This window comes from Nipponia nippon, unplaced genomic scaffold (assembly GCF_047370975.1).
Source record: "Nipponia nippon isolate SJK-2023a ecotype South Korea unplaced genomic scaffold, ASM4737097v1 scaffold_4, whole genome shotgun sequence".
Classification (NCBI taxonomy): domain Eukaryota; kingdom Metazoa; phylum Chordata; class Aves; order Pelecaniformes; family Threskiornithidae; genus Nipponia; species Nipponia nippon.
In genome coordinates, this window is record NW_028262358.1 from 11,995,283 (window position 1) to 12,016,396 (window position 21,114).

Sequence of the window (21,114 nt, forward strand, 5' to 3'; positions counted from 1 at the left end):
TAGAGACTATGATCCCTCCATGCATGAAGCCTACACCTCCCTCTGCTACCTGGAAATGTTGCATTTCTCGGCTGCACCTATCTGCAGTGACCACACTGATGGAAGGCTCCTTAAGACACTTAGGAAAGAATAAAGGTCATCCAGCTGTTACTTGAGCCCTTTGAGCTCCGAGGGTAGAAAGGATTTGGGGTGGAAGCTGTGGGACTGCATGACTCTGAGCTTGAAGCTGCATCAGACAGGACACTCTCAGCACCGTAAATGTGCTTTGGCACACCAAAGTTGTACGGAGAGATGCCAGAAATAGCTTGGAGGTCTCACTTTGCATTTTTTTTTGCATAAAGGTTTTTCTTTAGTTCAGCCATTTCATCTGTCTCTCATGTCAATTTGCTGAAGCAGCTTTTTCTATTTTTTTATTTCCCAATACCAATTCCTGGAAACCACAAAGGGCGATGCAGCCCACGGCTTTCAAAAATATGACATTTCTCTTAGCTTATTGATTACCAATACTGCCACTGCACTCCACATGCAAAACCAGGTTTCTGACAATGCCAGGACTCTTAAATAAAACACTATAGCTCAGCAGACTTATATTTTCTATCTACACTTGAAAAAATCCATGCAAAAGTTCTTCCTTATTCCTCTCTTGCTTTTCTGTTCTCCAGATCCAAATGTCAACATTAGAATTTAAAAGCTCCACAAAACATGTTACCGTGTGTTTTGCTGCTCTCTTAAATGAGCTTTTCAACCATACACTGGCAGTAGCCTAAATATTCAGTGATGGCTTTACAAAAGGATAGGGAAGAAGCCTTCTTTCTCTCATCTCCATGTAAATATTTTTGCTTAAAGCCAGCCAACAGCTTGAACAAGAGATGATGGCACATAAAATGATGTAAATAAGTGTAGCTTATATCAATTAACCGTAGGAGCAGAGAGAGGAGCATGTGTGCGCGTGTGTGTATGTGCACAGGCAATAATATAGTAAAAAATTTGATTGCAGAAGCAAAGTCTAGTAACCTAGCACCCAGAGATGTCCAAAGTGAGGTCGCTTGTACAAACATTATTTGCCCTCCGTGCACATTTATCATATGCTAGAGCCTTGCAATTCATAATCACATGCCATTTTTTCCATCCCAGATAATTCAACGCTTAGCAGAGGTGGCACTAACTGAACTGTTATTCAACATTTGATCCTCATCACTCAGTTTGCTGGCGTGTGCCTTACGTAGTGCGCATGGTTCCAGCGCTTCTCTGAAGACAGAACTATTCATTTTCCATAGAGCCTTCAGTGAGATGCCTCTCCTATAGATCCTGACTGCTTGCAAGCTTTAATGACTGTAGCCATGCAACTCCTTGGTGAAACAAAGGAATGGTACTTATTTAGGAGATGTGGAAGTGGCCACAGAGACGGTCAGAAGTGCTCTTTTATTTCACTGCCTAATCTGGGATTTTTAGAGACTGACTCTTCAGAGGCAACTGCATCCAGTAATGCTTCCTAGTGCCTCCACCCTGCCTTGCCAGGGAGGGAAAGATCAGTGATGCCTTTGCCTGGTGATGAGATGGCCATGTCCTCTCAGGAGCTGACAGTATCGATGCCTGTGCACGGTCACCTCAGCCTGGGCTGCACCCAGCTCTCTACCTTCCCAGCATCTTCCTGCCCCTGTTACCACAGCATATGGAGGAGCTGGGGTGAGAGCAGACTGCACTCGCGCTCCAGGCTCTGCCTTGGCTGCCAGTTCATTAATGGATGAAATTCCAAATGCTAATCCCAATCCACAAAGCCACCAGTGCACGGGGGTCAATTAGCTCTGCAGCTGCCTTGCCCTGGACAACCCGCTGTGACACGCTTGGAAAACACTTGCCAGCCCTCGCCACAGATTTCCTGGGAGCAGGAGAATAAGCTGCTTTGCCTTCGGACTTGACTTCAGCTGAACTGGATTGCCTTTAGAGAGCCGTGGAAGAACTGGCTCATGTCCAAACGCTACTGAAATCAGGAGTCCCGTTTTTTTCCCATTAATTTTGAGTCATGCCCCAACATGGTCCTACATTTTCCCTTTACCATAAAGTCGAATTTCTTACTAAGGCATTTTAGGCAGTTCAGTTAGGATGGAGCAGGCTGTGCTGTTCCCGAGTTGGCAGGAAACAACAGTCCCTAGACATTAACATGATGGACATGTCGACACGGAGAAACGTATGGTACCAATTAAGACAGTATCAACAATTATGCAGAATACAGTTGAGTGGATTAATTTGTTGCCTGGAGTAAAGGCTGCCAGTACGAAGCTGGCTGACAAGAGACGCACTTTCATCTTGCGTGCTGCCTTGTGCCAAATACTATGAAGCCCATGTGCACTAAGGATGATCACTGGGTTTTCTTTTTCCATCAGCAATCTTGAAGCAGGGAAGGAGCAACCAATTAATGTCTCTACATGCTGCCTCCTTTCTTCTCTGTAGAATAAAAAAAGCAAAACCACACTCAAAAAAAATCCCCAAATGACCGTTATTCCCAAAGCACTAAAATAAGAACTACAAAGAAAGTAGGAAAGGATGATTCTTTTTTTGCTCAAAAAGGTTTTCTTTTGCTGAGGGGCTGAGGCGGTAACTCATTTGTCAAACACACTTCTTCCCAGTTCCCTAAGCAGAGAGAAGAAAAATGGTTAAAAGTCATGTGTGTGACTTTTTTCCAACTTGCTATTTTTACACTGACCAGAAGGATACTTACACACTCTCCGTCTCTTGCTTCCCACCCGTTCTTTGCCAAGGAAGATGCAAGATTACCTCTAGCAAGTTGTGGCTAAGTTCTCCTGCCTTGCCAAGTACCTTCCAGAGGCTTAGTAAAATACTTTAATTCTAGAGGGGCTGTAAGAACAAGCAGCTGATTTTCGCTAAAAACCGTACGTTTGCAAAATGCTATCTAGGTCTATGGCTGTCACAGTATTAAACAGCAAAGAAAAAACAAATTGTAACAATTGTAAATGACCACTTGCTGCATTAATAAGCAGCAGCATTTGAATTCTTGCTAGAGCTTTGTAGCAGCTGTGCTTTGTCCCAAAATCCAATTAAAAAAAAAAATCTGCTTATGCTTGTTCCTACAATATGAAGAATATTGAACTACCCTTCATAAACCCTGCTGTTGCTTGCAGAACATATGGTCCCATATCAGGCTCTCATTTCTCCATATTTAGCCCTGTTAAACAGCATGCCTACCTGAGATATAAATTACCTTGAGGCTTGGAGTAATGCCATCCTGAGTAAGGAAACTATACATAACACTGCACTCCTTAATTTAATGCAGGCAAAAGTACCCTGCCCAGTTACAACACAGCACATGCTGATCACAGTTGTTGATGGAGAAATCCAGTTTTAATCCAACATTCCCAGTAAACACGTTGTTCTCTGAGCAGCAGAGCCATGAAATCGGGTTTTCTGGAGGTTTATAGACTATATGCCTTACTCCCCCAGCCATTACATTTATAGAATATTTGCAGTTTGGCAATATTCCCATCATAAAACCTTCCAGCTCCTTCCTATTATCTTTATTCCTACTACTACTCCTTGGGTAAAGAAGCTAGAAGCTGCAGGGTCCCAGAAACTACCTCCTTCTCAGACCAGACATGGGGCTGCCCTTCCTTAGTGACCACACCGCTATGGGCCTCTCCTACCTGACACTGATTTTCAGGAAAAAATATTTTTCAGACCTTTCCCGCTTGGCCAAATTTGATCAAAACTGGTCAACACTTACCAAAGCTTTTTAGGTTAAAGAATGGATGGACAGCATAAGAGGTCAGGCTAACACAATTCGTATCTGCTACGTGTAAGTGCAAAGGGGCATCCAGCAAACTGTTTACCAGGTGCTGAGTGTGAAGTCTGGGAGTGTTTCTGTCTAATTAGCAATTATTTGCTGATATTGCAGAGATAACACAGGGCACTTAACAGGATACTGAGCTTTCAGAGAGGCACTTCATGCTTCCCACCAGTGTCCTAACCACTGCACGAAGGAATGGGAAGGAATCTTCGAAGCTACTTCCAACACCTCCACCGAACTCTAATGTATTTCTGGGCTCAAGTGCTTTGCCCTATTTTTCTAACTTAGGGCTCATTTTTCTTCATTTCAAGAGCCCTGTGCTCAGGGTTGTTTTCTTCCCTGTGCTCAGGGATTTGCATAGACCCAACATTCTCCAAACGAGAAGATAAAATCTTGACAGGTACTTCCTGGAAAGTTATTTCTGCAGCCAGTAATCCTCTGCCTGCTGCCAGGCACACCATCTTCCTGGTAAATACCAGCCTGGATCTGTGCTGGATGGGTGACTTCCCCCTTGCATGGAGAAGAGAGAGGCAGTTCTCAAAGCACATAGGCACAGGCTCCCCCTTTGATGGCTTCCCCCTGGAAAGGAGCTCCTCCGAGCACAGAGCAGCTCCTCGTGCCCATACAGTTCCCTCAAAGCACACAGATGCCTCCTGCCCTCCAGCCCATGGCTGCGGCACCCAAGCTGCGCTGCCCCAAGGCTTCTTCTTATTTGCTATTTCCAGATGTCTCTGGCACAGCCTAAGGGGGACAGGGCACTAGCAAGAATGCCAAGGAGAACTGAGGAAGGTCAAAACAGGGCAGGAAAAACTATATCCATTCAGATGTGCCCAAATATGAATTTTTTTCCAATTAAACTTCTAAACAGCTACATCATTAAGAATTTTGATGAGGAAAAAAATGTATTCTTCTTTTTCCTCCTGCTGGCAACTGCAATAAAAACATTTCCTCCTAACTGTCTTTTCACTACCATCTTTTTCCTTTTCTACCATTTTCTTTCTCTTTTACTATTTTGGAGCTTTCCCAACGTGAAATGTTTTCAGAAATGGCAAGATAATAAAAACATCCACAAAACAATAGAAAAGATGAGATAGGAAAAATAACTGCAAGACTTCATTTAGGCTTTAAGACTTAGTAGCGCAAGAAAAGGAGGAGAAAAATAGCAAACTTAAAATTCTAGAATACCTACATATCACCTCCCTTAAAAAACCTCTGAAGTTTGTCTTTGAAAAATTACTTCTGAATACATGAAGATGGGCATCTCCTGAAAGACAAGTCAGGTTTTGGTGGAGCCTCATTTTTTATGCAGGAAACATTTCACTGGAGAAAAAAAAAATGCAGCTCATTGTAATTAAAGTTTAGTCATCACCATCGCATGATCGGTGATTAAGAGGAGCATGATGCCATGTACACTGCTTCCCTACCAATTTAGGGTAGAGAGAAGCTTCAGGAGGCCTTGAGTGATGGGAGAAGGTACAGGACAGTGTGTGATGTGACAGCAAGGACAGTTATTCTCCAGCACTGCTGGAATGGGCATGAGCTTCCCACCCTCCCACAAGGAAAAGGAGGGTAGAGCCCACGTGGAGCTTATGTGGAGCCTATGCCATTTGGGGGAGTGGGAATAAGAGACAGCAAAACAATCTGTCTCCAGCCTGCTCTTAAAGAACTGACTCAGCCATTTAAATATACTAAAATATTAAGCATTATTTAGGTGTTGACATAGTTGAAAATTAAATATTTTCTTCACAAGAACTAGAGTGTGAGCTAAAAAGCAATGGCAATCCTCCTGCAAAGCTGCCTCAAGGGCACCTCCTGAGATGTTGCACCCTAGTCTGCTCTGAGAATTTCCTTAATATAGAAGATTGCTGGACAGGCCCCTCGTGGTACCCTCGCTCGGTTGCTACGTTCAAGACGATGCGACAGAACGTTTGCACAGAAGGCTGGGAGTATCTGCTGGTTCAAATGCATCTCCTCTAACAGCAATGAGATTAACAGGATTTTCTCCTGACAGCAAAACCACCTTTTCTTCCCCAAAGACACAGAGCTCACTGGAGGAAATGCAAAGCTACGTTGCATCCGCAGCTACACGTACCAAGAGGGAAACCACGTCTCCATGCAGTAGCAAGCCCAGGCAGGGTCCTGGGAACAGTTATCTCCCACGTCCTCCCCTCAGGGAGCACTCGCATCCTCAGACTGTGCTTCCCAAGTCAAAATCTGCAAATACATGGCGCTCTCTAGTGTCTTTGCTCTGCTCGGGAGAAACACGAGTATCCCAAGGCGCTGACATCATTCCAGACAGCATGGTACAAACATCCAGGCAGAGGGATGCCCAAGACCTGCTATCAATGAGGACGAGTCTGCCAGCGTATCTGTTTGACTGAACCTTATGGGAGAAGCAACTATCTCTCTGTGGCCCCCACCAGCAGCGCAATGCCTCCCAGAGCAGTCATTTAAACAAAAACAGGTTTTTAAGCCACGCTCCTGATGGAGAGAACTATTCCAGGAAAGTTTCTGATCCTGGATTAGGTCCCTGCAGAACCTGAGTGTGCTCCCATCAGCTCCCAAACTGGCTGTCAGCATATGCGTAACACAGGTCGTAATTTCAGGGTGCAAGCTCAGACAAGAAATCCTCACGGAGGAGCTGGCTCAGAGATGGCACCAGGGAGGGCTTGGCAAGCCACAGCACGAGTGGTACAAGGGCAGGCACAGGGCAGGCTGAGGGTTCCTTCGGGACCCACAGGTACCATTAGCCATGCAGAACAGCTTAACTCTTGCCAAGCAGCAGGGATGGGAGCAGCCCCAATAGAAACATCAGTCTTACGCCTTGCCTCTTCTCATCACCGCTTCACTGGGGGAGGAGGCAAGGGCAGAGCACGTTTCTAGCTGTCGAAGGCGAGCACAATCCAAAATGGCAACTACTTTGATTTGCTCTTAAATGGCTTGCTGGTCCTTTTATTACTGCATTTTCTACTCTGTTACGGTGCCTCTCTTTCTCCTGTGCTTCTCTGAGGCTGACAATTCATGACAGAAATACAGCACATCCCACAGACTCATAGCCTCAGGTCCAACTGTGTTTGCCTAAATGACAAGATGGATGTGGCAATCTGCTGCAGAACATACGAGATTCCCCCTCTCCCCCTCTTTCTCTCTCTCCCCCCTTTAATATACATTTCACATGAAATCAGCATCTAAAGGGAGGAGGCTCCTCTAGTGCCTAGGAGAACATATTTTCTTCGAGCCTGCAATGCTGGCTGGTGACAGGAGGAAATATGCTTGCACCGTGTAATTGATTTGATGTATGCCATGTTTCCATGGGATAAACACCACCCCCTGCTCTCCTTGCATTCCAGCATCTCCAGCCTAAGCTCCTTGTTAAAGCGTGTTGGGAGTCCATCAAAGACACTGAGTAGTTTTGATGTGAAGATAAATGCTCTTATCTTCAGCTTCCAACGTTGCTTCTCTGAATAAGCACTCTTGACAGTTTTCGCTGTTTAAACTGCTCTTCAGCTCTGGACTGGAATAGGGGGAAACTGTTTTAACCCACGTTATTTCAGCAAATTTCTCTGCTGGGAGAATAAGCCGGGCTTGTCACCAAACCAGATGACTTCCACTGGGACACCACCACGATTCAGAAGGAATAAATTAAGGCCCCATGCAGGCACCACACTTAAGCACCTGAATAAACCTGCAGCTTAAGATTATCTGTTGCTTTATGGGCTTAGCATGTCCCACATGGACAAGCATCTTCAGAACCTCGAATACAATTGCAATACACCAGCAAAACTACGCATCCAAATACTACTGTGCTGCTGAGGAACTTTATTATTTTACAGCCAGGCAAACTCTAAAACATAAATAAGTATCATCTTCCAGGAGGCCATTGCAAGAACCAGGAAGAAAACTTGGTCCTCCAAGTCCTCCACCTCTTGCTGTAGCAAGCTGTCCCTTGGCTCAGCCTCTCATCCTAAAACATGGGAGTGAAAATCCTGCTTTGTGCTTTCCATCTCCCCTCGCTGGAAGGCTGACGACAGACCACAAACCTGACCGTTAAGGCACAGCTCAGCTGGAGCCCAGGGAAAGCCCCACTGATTTGAATGGATCTAGGATTTCACTCTCTGCTTCTCTATATGGGGATTAAATAAATATTCTCCTGCTAGAAAAACACCACACATGCCTGCCTGAGTTCAATGGGATCTTTAAAGTAAAGATACAGAAACGTTGCAATAATTTCCAGTGGTATGGCAGGGGGGGAGTTTTAGGGCCAAAACAATATTTCAGGCACCGTAAATCCAGTTCACATGTCTTTAATACAATGGAACAAACTTTGACAGGAAAAATGAAAAGGAGATATAAAAGAAAAAAATTGCCAGAAGAAATAATAAAAAATGCCTTAAATATATCAGGAGGGAGATGCCTAGAGAAACAGTAGGTCTCTGACAGAACCAGCAAGCAGAGGGAGCAATCAAAAAGGGAGGTTGCAACCAAGCCAAACAATGTCTTTGCAATCAGTATTCACACTGGATTATGACTGCGGTTAGAAAAAGGCAGAAGAAATAGCTATTCTGGAGGTCACTGTCTATGCTGAGACACTACCCGACATGCAGGAATAAAATAAATAAGAGGAGCCCTGGAAAAACTCAAGATATCCCATTGAAATGAATCAACTGGACTGACAGCAGCTTTCTAAATGCACTAGCCAACAAAGTAACTAAGCACCTGACAAGAACATGGAATTCATCTTTACACAGCTGTCACTGCAGAGGGACCCAAATTATATCCATCCTTTAGAAGAGGGCCAAGATCATTGTGGGATGAGCCCAGGATGAGCCCAACAATTATAAAATGCCCAACTTCAGAAAAACAGCTGAGAAAAATCATGTAGCTTGAAGTGAAAATCCCTCAGGCCAAATGCAGCGGCAGACTTTTTAAGTCAGTGAAGTCACTCTGAATTTCTAGTGGAGGGATCCAGTTTTGATACTGGCCAGAGCATTCTGTAAGAGCCTTTGAACTCTGGCAATGAAATATTCAGCTGCACAAATCAAGAAGCCTACATCTATACCTAGTTCCTAGAGTGGCAAGAGCAAAGAGTCACAGGGTTGTCTAAAATGAACAATATTTTTTAATAACTTCTGCTAAAAGTATCAGACAGGAGATAAACTCTGTTTTATTGGACTGAGTTGAAAAGCCACCTAGACTATGTATGTGCTTATATTTCAGGATGAAGTTTTCACCTTCCTGTAAATGCAATCTCATCCCCTCTTCACCCCACAAAATGCTAATCACAAAACAACCCAAATTTAATCCTATATGTGGAAGACAGTACGCTTCTTGTCCTGCACACTAACCACTAAACTACATTGCCACAAGAAGAGTGAACACCCTTTGGATCCGTTGATTACATTGACTATTAGTGTCTGAAGCGATGCAGAATAGACATAAATAATAACTGTAGCTGGTGACCAAAGGCTCATTCAGGCTCCAGCTGTATAAATTACAACCTCTTACCGAGGAAGCTCAGGGATATACTAAAAAAAAAAACCTGTGAAGCATGCTGTAGATAACAAATGAAACAAACCAGCGAAAAATCTGGCTCCCCCCAACCAAACTTCTCTTGCTCTCAGCAGGATAGGAATTTTACCTTAGAACGAACAATTGTTCCTGCTTTGGCTTGGTGTATAACAGATATATAATAAGGCACCTCCTGAAAGATACCTGGAAAAAAGACAAGACACAGATGTCTTACAGATGTTACATATATCAGTCTTGAGTTTTAGAGACATCCTAATATGTCAGAAACTGTTAACTCTACATACTATTTGAGAAACTGCATTTCTATCAATTTAATAGCTGCAGAGATGACAACTCTTCGTACTGCAGTCTGGTCCTATTTGCACAAATCAAAGAAGCAGAGTCTTACTGGATCCTCACTACAGTCTACAGCAAGGACAATAAAGTACATCAGAATTAGAAGTTAGAGTTATAGATATATCCACCTCCGTGCTGGTATAACCTGGTGTCATTCCTTTACAATCCAGGAAGCTGTGCCAATCTGTGTAGCTGAGTATCTAGAAAACACTGGACTTCTACGGCACTAACAATTTTGCTCTCCTCTGTTTGAAGAGATTGTCAAGGTTGAACGGTAAGATCAAACGGGAAAACAGTATGAATTTCCTATGCAGCCTTTTTATATGATTGTGTCTAGCGGCTTGTCCTGGTTAAACCCCAGCCAGCAACAAGCACCACACAGCCACTCACTCCCTCCCAGTGGGATGGGGGAGGGAATCAGAAGGGCGAAAGTAAGGAAACTCGTGGGTTGAGATAAGAACAGTTTAATAATTAAAATTAAAAAATAATAATAATAAATTATAGTGAAAAGGAAAACAACAACAACAAAGAGAGGAACAAAACCCAGGAAAAACAAGTGATGCAACCGCTCACCACCCGCTGACTGACACCAAGCCAGTCCCTGAGCAGCGATCGCTGCCCCCCGGCCAACTTCCCCCAGTTTATATACTGGGCATGACATCATATGGTGTGGAATAGCCCTTTGGCCAGTCTGGGTCAGCTGTCCTGGCTGTGCCCCCTCCCCGCTTCTTGTGCACCCAGCAGGGCAGGGGAAGCTGAGAAGTCCTTGACTGGTGTAAGCACTACTTAGCAACAACTAAAACATCAGTGTGTTATCAACATTGTTCTCATGCTAAATCCAGAACACAGCACTCTACCAGCTACTAGGAAGAAAATTAACTTTATCCCAGCCAAAACCAGGACACTGCTGAAAAGAGCGATGCTCCAAATGACCATGTATAGAAGCGTTTGGGGATCACAAGCAATAGAGACATGCACCTTAGTAGAGGTTGGTAACCTGCCAAATTTACCACCTTTCTCTCAAGACTATAGACATTTCACCCTGTCTATAGGTATGGTGGAAACACTGAGCAGAACGCTGTTTTTCTTGTTTCAAGCTTAAGTGTTGAGTAACTTCTGCATTAAACTGTTTAATAGTCAACTTTTATTTCCCTCTCTCCTCTTACAAGTTACATGACCAGAGAGAAAAATTTATCAACTTTCTCATGGAGCAAAATTTTAAGCAACTGCGTTTTAAACCCCACATTGCTCAGACTTCACGTTTCAGGCCACTGACACCTAACATTTTCCGGAAAATTTCCCTGGGGCTACAAAGAATTATCCAGTGAGAACAAACTCCATCCAAAAAGCAAAAATAAAACCACTGATTCTGATTCTTGGCTTCTCATCATGAGGTTGAGGAAGTCCTCACCACTTCCACAATGAACAGAGGAAGCATCCTTTGAAAGTGGCTTGGCAATGTTGGTATGGACACACTGTTATGGGGTGGGTTTTTGCAAATCCACACCCAAATAAACAGGCAGACTGAAGTGAGCAGGATCGCTTGAGCTACCCATGGGCTTTTTTGCTGGCATCTGGTCTAAATTATTTCCATGTGTACGTCTCAGCGTGCTCTCTATTATCAGCATCCATAAGTACCACAGCTGGATCAGGACTGTGCATCTACAACACCCCCTGGCATGGGACAAAGAGGGGAAGCTTGGGGGTTGATTTGATGTGATGTGCTACAGTTCCAGGACTTTTATCTACATAACATTTACCAGCGATGTGGCTTGTATTCAGTTGCAGGTCACAGGCATGCCTGAGCAGTGCACTAATTGCTGGAGGACGCTGTGCTCACAACACAAGTTGGTTACCATCAGGAGCACTCCAGCATGACTTTGACCTTGGTCCACCTGCAAGGAAACCACTCTGAGCACGCTGGTGGTGTGCATAAAGGATTACTGCAAAAGCACAAAGATTGATGCCAGGTAAGGAACGCCTCCAGCATACGTTAGTGTAGAGGCATACCGTGTACAGCACCGCCAGCTGCGCCATGCTGAGCACCCTGTACTTGTGCTGTCTCAGGTATCTTCTGCAAGCAAATACTGAGCTGCATCTGCATGGCATATTGGTCCCTTTATTCCAGCACTACTTGATTATAACCATTGCCATAATTAAGATAACTAGTTTTCTAAAGTCAGCAGTGATTTCAAAGGCCTCAATGCTGTGGTAAAACCCAAGAATAACTTCCATTTCGGAAGGTGGAGGCACTCTGAAAACCAACTCTTTTAAATGCATCTCTACCTGGGAGCCCCAAAGCAGCTGGATCACTTGCCATTTTCCATATACTGGGCCAATATTTGCCTGTGCAATGGAGTAGTGCAGTTTCCAGAAAACAGTATGTGAAATTAATCATAGAATCATAGAATCGTTAAGGTTGGAAAAGACCCTTAAGATCATCGAGTCCAACCGTCAACCTATCACTGCCAAGTCCATCTATTTCTTCTCATCCTAAATCAGCCCGAAAGCCTAAATATCAGCCAACGCTTATGAACTGAATAGCCCTTAAATTTGGTGAAAGTTCTGACTGAAAATTCAGGTGTAGTTAGCAAAGGATTTTTAAATTACAATTTCTCTAAAGTGTCCTGGACTAGAAAGGTCCTGACACATAGACAAGAAGGGCCAGGGGTGAGGGGCAAAAACCAAGGAAACAAATCTGTTTGATGAAAAATTCTATTTCAACTAAAGTCTACATCTTGACATCCTACTAATGTCAAAGTGAGACACGTTGAGGCTCAAAGGGAGCAGGCTGAAGCCTTTGCTGCTACCCAGACTCTTATGGTCATTATCCTTTCTGCAGCATTCCTACATTAAAAGTATTCTCAGCCTAGGCTCAGCAAAGCTCTTAAGCACGTGCTGAAACCAGTCAGATCAAGACTGGACAAGAAACAAGCTCTCATTCCATTAGGAGTTACAAAGCTCACTGCAGAAGTGCCTAGTGACGTTATATGGCTTGTTGCACGTGAAAGGTTAAAGCTCTTCCTTACCTGAAAAAAATAAACCACATTTCAGCAGAATGCCTAGTGCTGTCAGGACCCTGATCACACACAGGGCTGAAAATATGGCTACACTAGTTGTCTGCTCTTCGCAAAAATAAGCCAGTCCCAAGGAATTACAGCTTTTTACCTATTGCACTGGAAACTCTAGCTGATGAGCTTTCTCCCCCAAATAACGTGACATTCTGAAGTTTAGTTTAACTTGGCACTTTTCCTTCTCTCTGCTTTGAAAGGCATATGGCAAAAAGTTGCTCTAAAATATTTGTTCAGCAGAAGTTCACTCTCGCAGAGTAAAGAACCATTGAGAACAGAATGGAAATAACAGAAGCATAAGTTATTCAGTTGATTGACTCCACCTTTCACCAGCCTGAGATTTTGGGACATGATGGCTGGAATAAAGCGCTGCCAGTCCAGGCTCTGAGGCTGGAATTCTCCTTCCTGGCAGTGCAGAACGCAGCCTCGGCATGAGGCAGCTTTAAGGCAGCTTTGCGTACCTCTGATCTGCAGCTGCCAGATCCTAGGCCCAGTCACCCAGGCAAGCTCGGGCAATCTGTAAGCTCTTCTATGCCATGACTGCTGCCAACAGACGTTCCCGCAAGCAAGGGTCAGCGGGATTCAGGAATAATCGCAACATGTCACCTTCTGCCAGGACAGACTGCCGAGAAGGGGCTGTCTGGCAATTTTTTTCACTCGCTCTTAAACTTGGATTCCTTGAGGCAAGGCTGAATGTCAAGTTGGAGGTACCGACAGCTTTAAGACTAATTCGCAAAGTCAAGCAGCTAACCCAGCTCTGATGTTAAAGGCCCTCCACATCTGATAACTGAGTCTTTTATAATAAACAATCTTCATGAGGACTGCTTGAATTCACCTCCAGGGTTCTTTGGTCTTACAGCTCTGTAGAAAACTCACCTCCTTTATACTATAACACACTCAGAAATCCACTTTTGGCACAGGAGCAAATACTGACTTATACTCCCTGTCTCAAGTAACTGCGTTTTTGTAAACAAATTCACCTTCAGTGACTATAAAGCAGTAACAAGTCTCCTAGGGAATGTTATGTATGCACAGGATACATACTAGTGTGTTTTAGGAAAGTGATATGGAGTTTGGAGATTAGGGGATAATAAAATGAAGAGAAATAACTCCTCATCTAATTCTTCAAAGGAAAAGACCACTCAGAAAAAAATGTGGATAGACTCCAGCCTTACAGGAATTTCCTTCCATTCTGCATTTGGCATCAGGTTCTTTCTTATTTCTTTACTCAGGCATATTTTACTTCTGGGAAAATACATTACAGTTAGAACACTGCCCATGATTTCATAATATGTATTTATGAAGTTAATCATACTCACGTCTCTCAAGGCATCTGTTAATCTGGGCTGGTAAATTCCTAATGATCCTTGCAGGGCAGCAACATCAATCCTGAGTCCTAGTACAGTGGGTTGCCACATTTAGTGTCCAAGGAAAGAACATGTTCTTCAGGTGTGATCAATGAGGGCTGCCTGGTACCGCAGCGGGCAATTTGCAACGTACGCCGAAACTCTTCCAGTGCATTCATCTCCTAAATCTTTTCCCCTCTCTGCCTGTTAGATTTCCTCTCAAGGAGACCTACTGTGATAAACATCTAGCATAAACAGACACAAATCGGTTAGATTTGTTTTACTTACGGAAGAGCAGATGAGGGAACGCACGATACAGAAATAAAAAGGTAGCTGCAGAAAGAAGCGGTTAAGTAGCTGCATGTCCACAGTGGGTAGGATGAGAAGTAACTGACTAACTGAAGAAAGGGTGACTTGGGCTAGATGTTAGGACTGCATTTCACAATGATACAGACAGCTGAGCACTGGGATAGGTTTGCCCAGGCAGGCTGAGGAGTCTCTGTCATTGGAGAGGTGTGATTTGGACATGGTTGGCCTGGCTTTGGGACAGGTTTGGACATGGTTGGCCTGGCTTTGGGACAGGAAGATGAAGTTCCCTCTCCAGGGTCTTGCTGATTTACATGGAGGATTTTAGGGAAGTCACAGATGTGCCAGGTTACATCAGACAAGACCCAGTGGATATTCATGATTTTTTACAAGTAAAAGCGACTAGCTGAATAGAAATCAACTAGCCAGGTAGAAGTTGACTTTATTGATTTCCACCTTCCATTTTAATCACTTCTTAATGATCATGATGGCAAAGTACATAATTTGTCACATTGTAACACAAAGCCTACAGCACCTCAGCGCAGGTCTTCCCTCTCAACTAAACTGCTGCAACTCAGCGATGCTACAGAGACAAAAAATCTGACCCAAGCTGTGCTAAATTCAAATTAAAGAAGAAAGAAAATGGTAGCACAGTGGCACTTCACAGGGGACTCTAGCTTTTCTCACTGATACCTCTGGTTGTGCTTTAAACATGTATAAACACAGCCTGTATTTGCCTCTTGATGCGGATGCTGCAGTTCAAAACCAACACTTCACCTGCACAGTCCAGCACCCAGTGCATTTCTAATTAGAGCTGCTGCAGCGGCATCTAATGTTTTAAAATACTGTTGTAATAAATTCTGCAGCTGTAAATTCAATATTTCATAAAGGCAGGCAAGACAGAGTCTGAGGACAAAATTTGCTCTTAATTGAGTCCTGTAATAAAGCATTTCAGGGAGAGAGAGGACAAGCAAGCAAGCTGGATTTGATCCTCCAGTCCTGCCTCCTCCACCATGAATGGGAACCATGCAGCAGGCAGGAACAGAATTCTTTCATTTTAAGCAACATCTTTACAGTAAAAATCCCTTTAGACTTTCTCCAGTCTTAAGCACTACTTTATAGATTCTGGTTACATGAAAAACCCCATCTTCAAATGGCAAACAGAAATTTTACATTTCAAAGACAGCAGACTGGAGAGTTCAAAATTATCATTCATACTACGACAGCAACTAGTATCACAGCTGAGACTGAGGTACAATGGTGCAAGTAGCCAACATACTCACAAATAAGAAGCCCCTGCCTTCAATAATTGAAAATGTAATAAAGAAAGAATTAAGCGCTCTTTGGAACTTCGGAGAGTCACTACATTCTTTCTTCTTACTACCTGATGAGAACTCGAGCCCAGTTTGCTTTGTCTGGAAACACAGCAAAGAGCCTAAAGCTAACAGATTATGGAACAAAAATAAATATGGAGCCAAATCTGCATCCCAACAGAGATATACCACAGACTGCAGTGGTGTTGCACTAACATCCCCAAAACCATAACCCATGATGTCTGAAGCTACAGGCCCTGAACCAGAACTCTGCTTCTACACCTTAATCTTAGGCAGGGAGATTTGTGGAATATCCAGTTATTCTCACAATCCTTTACTCTCACAAGGAGGAAGTGTCGGCCCAGGCATGAAGAACGGATAAAGGAAACCCACTGATGCTGACCTGACAATACGACGTGTACCTTGACATTTGGCAAAGCTTCAAAGCAGAGGGAGAGTTTGCTCCTGTTTAGAAATCCAAACTTAGGCACTCAAATGCATATCAGAGAATCCAAATATCTGACCTCAATTGAGGGCGCTGCTGCTGCTCCCACTTAAGTTGCATTGAAGTTTTGACATACTCACACTTTTTAAATTAGGCATTTATGTAACTGTCCAAGTAGGAATTTAGAAACTAAAAATAAAAAACCTAACCCTGTGATTAGTTTCTTAACTAAACAACAGTCCTCTCTGCCCTGTGGTTTTTTTTTTTTCCTACATGATCAAATTACCAATGTTATCCTCCATCACTCACTCAGGGTTTGGGTTTGAACTAATTGCAAAGGATGTACAAAACAGCTATTACAGGGAACTGTCAGCAGCATAAAATAGCAAAATAAATCCTGCCTTTGCATGGGTTTATGATCACACTAATGCATGCCACCTTGGAGGTAAATTTTTAAATACTGTGCCATCTTTGGATTCTGCAATAAAAAGAGAAAGCATTGGCACTGTCAGGGCCCACATCCCAGGAAGCATTTTGCAGGAGTTATGCAGAGTGCAGATAAAGCATCTGGTGTGATGCCCAGGGATCACAAACAGCTCTGCCATCCGGGGGAGCTCAAATCCACAAAACAAGCTCTGGGAGAGCTTAGATCTCTATAAAGTTTTCAAACAGCTAGGCACTTTGATTTAGCAGAACAACTAGACTCTACCAGTAATCAGTAGAGATGGACAGACACATGCAGCAAGCGCATTACTCCTTCTCATGAACAGCCTTCTGGGAGGACCCACCAGAGAGGCGAAGCCTCTCTAACTAGTTTGGATTTTACAAGTAATATTTAGACAGCTAAAATTACCACAGGGAAGATCACCTCGCACACCTATGCAAGCAAAGATGAGACCAAGGCTGAAGCCATAAAGATCCTCCCACAGACTCCCCTGCAAGCTGTAAAGGTCTGCAAAGCGACTCTAGAGCCAAAGCAGGATTGTCAGTGTGCATTTCTGCACAAAGAGAACAGCGCAGCTATTCCAACCGCATACCAGACAAAACATGATTTCCTCAGACTTACTGACCCCCACCACGTCCCTCAGTATCTCCTGAAAGAACAAGTCTTAAGCCTGAATAAGCGTCAAGTCCTGCCCAGACTCACAGGTGTGACTGGGGCAGAATTTAGCCCCAATAAGGTTCAGAAGCAAAGGAAGAACATCACTTTGCTGACAAAGCTTGTCATCAAACAAAAAAAGTACCCAGCCTGCGTGCAGTACTATCATAGAATCATTTGGGTTGGAAGGGACCTTTAAAGGTCATCTAGTCCAATCCCTCTGCAATGAGCATGGATGTCTTCAACTAGATGAGGTCGTTCAAAGCCCCATTCAGGCTGACCTTGAATGTTGCCAGGGTTGGGGCATCTACAACCTCTCTGGGCAACCTGTTCCAGTGTCTCACCACCCTGTTACAACATGGTGTTCACCAGCGATTCCAAAGCCACCTTTTGAAAGTAGGGGGCCTCTCTGCACTGGCCAGGTCATGCAGAGTCCTTTAAGGGCACGTCAAGGATCTTCACAGAAGTGAGAACCTGGCTCAAAATCCATCCATTCAACAGTAACCTCCTTCTGTATCACAAAAATCTTGAGTACTTTTGCAACACAAATGGTAAGATTTGTTTAATAGACTTCTAGCTTTCAGAGTTTTCCAACATGCTTGACAAAACTACAAATCAACAAAGTAAAACAAGCTAGGGAGTGGTTCTAGCTAAATGCCAAGTACAGCAAGAAGAAAATCAATCCACGGGAGCAAGTAATAGCCCTTTTTTTTTTTTTTTGGTGCTGTATTTACGCTTAAGACTAAAATAGCCAAGATACATTTAATGCATGGAATGGCTGCAGCAATATGTAATACTTGAAACAGGGGCCTGGGATAAGTCTCATCAGCAACAATAATTGTTTACCAGACACAAATATCCTGTAGGTGTTAAATGAACACCAGGGACTAGCGTACAAGTGACACAGAGAAAAAAAAGATTGTCCTGGGGTATCGCAAGCCAGGAGCACAGCTGTGAAATTGCTCTGGCAGACACTGTTACAGCTAATAACATGATCCTTTCAAACACACGCATTAGAGTCTTCGTGCATTTGTAATTCGTTAAAACTCCAATCTGTCGCTTCATTCTGAGGACATGAGGAGAAAGCAAGCCTGTACTCTGCTTGCCTGCACATACCTTGGCTCACTGGCACTTTTTACAAGTTTTACAGCACTTCTGCTAAAACACTGCACAGGTAGCAGCAAGGAGAGTGATTTGTGTTGCTTGCACGCTTATGGCTACATAAGGGACAGCAGCGCAGGCATGCCAGGGAAAATAGCATTTGTGAGATTCCACACCAGCGCATTCAGAAATACAGCAATTGCGATTCAGGTGCAAAGATAAACCACTGGCACCATTTAAATGAACTCTGTGTTTCTGAAATGCCAACTGTAAAAAACTGCTGATATTTAATTTCGTTAGATATATTGCATCTGGTGTTTATGGCTTAGTGCTGTTGCCAGAGAGCCCCAGGAGCTTCGGTCTGGGAGCCACGCCAGTGTCTACCAACTTAGTTGGACTACTGTGGATACACAAAGATCCAATATTCCTCTGATTTAAAGCTTTCAGGCAGATTTGCAGAGACTTCTGTTTTATTTATAGCTAGCATGTATGGAGAGAAATAAAACAGTCATTTAATATGCTGCGCAATTATGGGCTTATTTCTTCCAGTTTCATGTTTCAGTAGCTTATTTTGAAGCGCAGAGAATTGAAAATCTGATTATTTCTACCTTAACCGTTCATATGTGGATAGACACAAAGAAATTCAGTAATGGCATGCCTTTCCATTAAAAAAGGAAAAGGCCAAATACAGTTTCATCACAAAAGCTGGACACCACAAAAGATGGTCATCCTAACTGTTACAGTCACATAACAGTTAAATGTTTTTCCTTCTTCCACTCCTTATGGCACAGATTTATATCCTTCTGTTACAGGAAACTCTGCCTTGTCAATGAAGATGCCCTGGTGCTCTGATCCTTGAAGTTTTAAGATTCTCTTCTGCTTGAAACTGGTGCTCTCCAACCACCCCTACAGAAAATCAGAAGAATTCTGTTCATTAAACTGACCAAAAAATGTATGCCTCAGTCTCCAGAAAATTAAACAGAATTAGTAAAAACAAAGAGTATATATTCCATCTTTAGGGAATATTTTAAGCATCTGCGTACACAAAAATATTAAACAAAAGTGTGCACAATTTTATTTCGCAGGGAAGTGTAGGATGCTTGGCCATCTGCTGAAAATGTAAGGCTGCCAAATATCACAGATTCACACCTTGAGTCTGGAAGTTGAGTTCACATGGGAAATCCATGCATTTCTTGTGGTGTCTGCATTCCACTGGCCTTTCCTTTACCTACTACTCAGTTTTACACTTCACTGACTGCTAAGCTGGATTGCTTCACAGGTTTTGAATGAGCAGAGCCCAATTTTGCAAAGTCCCACTGACTGCCAGAGCTGCTGGCAGGATACCTGACTGTATGCTTGACAGGTTTTCAGAATTGGGGAACGTAAGAAAATCAGAGTGTTCGGGAGATCAGGGCTCCCGCTCAAAGCAACTGGCATCAGGAAAAGGAATAACATTGTGCAGTTCGGGAAAGATTCTTCCATTCTGAAAAAGTAATCAAAAGGAAAATCGTTAAAGGCTGAACTTTTACAGGCCACCAGCTTATACTATGAAAAAACCTGAGACTTCCATGAATATCTGACTTAATCAAAACCTTGCCATACTTTTAATTCATATAAACCTGTTCCTTGTGTCTGATTAGCTGAGAGTATGGGACTAGTGTTCCCCTAATTTAAAGGGTGTTAACCAGATCAGGACGAAGGCAACAACAGTAAAACAAGGTTTCAGACAATCTCTTTGGAAATCTTGCCACTGTTTATAGCAGAGAACTTTATGGTGAGATCTGCTAGATAGAGCAAAAGTCACTATTACAGTTGTTGAGCCTGGCAGGAAACAAATTTCTAGCACCTGCTGGCAATTGGGAAGATGACAAATATAGATTGCATTTTTTAAAGTTCAGAAACCTATCTAACATTAATGCTGTTTTTCATCGTGTTTCCTCAAATATAAAAGTGATGTTTAAACTCTTCTATTATTTATTAGGTAGTTAGCCAATTAGCAGGCATCCACTCACCGATTTTTATCATTGAAACTGCGGTATACCTCTAGTGCCTTTGCAGCTCAGCTTTGGGGTCCACAGCTGGCTAGGACACAAGGCGATGTGTGTCTGTGACTGCAGCTTGTATTGCTTTACCTGCAAACAGGCTAGCTAGCGCAGGCACCACAGTCACTATGCTGATTATGGGGGAAGCCTCAAAGTTTAAGATAGAGTCAGGTCAAAAAAGCTGAAAAATACTCTGACTTTTTACCTTTACTAAATTATTTGCTTGTAGAGCGGTCTTGCCAGCAAACCTGAGCTACCTAGTTCAAAGGTAAATGAGGCAGCATTGCTGAGCTGTGGTCACTGCTGTACAGACACACCGTGTATGACAAAAGCTACATCACCTCTTTTACCTTATATTTTGATACTTTGTAAGGAGTATTTTTCACTGGACAACTTCTCTGTCTGCTTATGTCCAGGATGTGCCTTGGAATCTAATCCATCTGATCATCCCAGAGCAAGCACAATTTTGTGCCTTTTTCTGTAGGTTTCAACACAAACTGCAAACAGCATTTCACAAGATTCAACTTTTCTTGTCCTGTCTTATCTGTAAAATAGGGATAGCCCTCACCTGTGTTGAAAACTTTGTATTCTAGGAGGACTTACACAGCAAAGACCGCTGCCCAACCTGCCTCTAAGGGGACATGCACAGCATCCCTTGAAATTCTGGAATATCTTTAATTCCTTCTCCCTTCCAATCTGCTGCCATTATTTAAAAATCATTTCC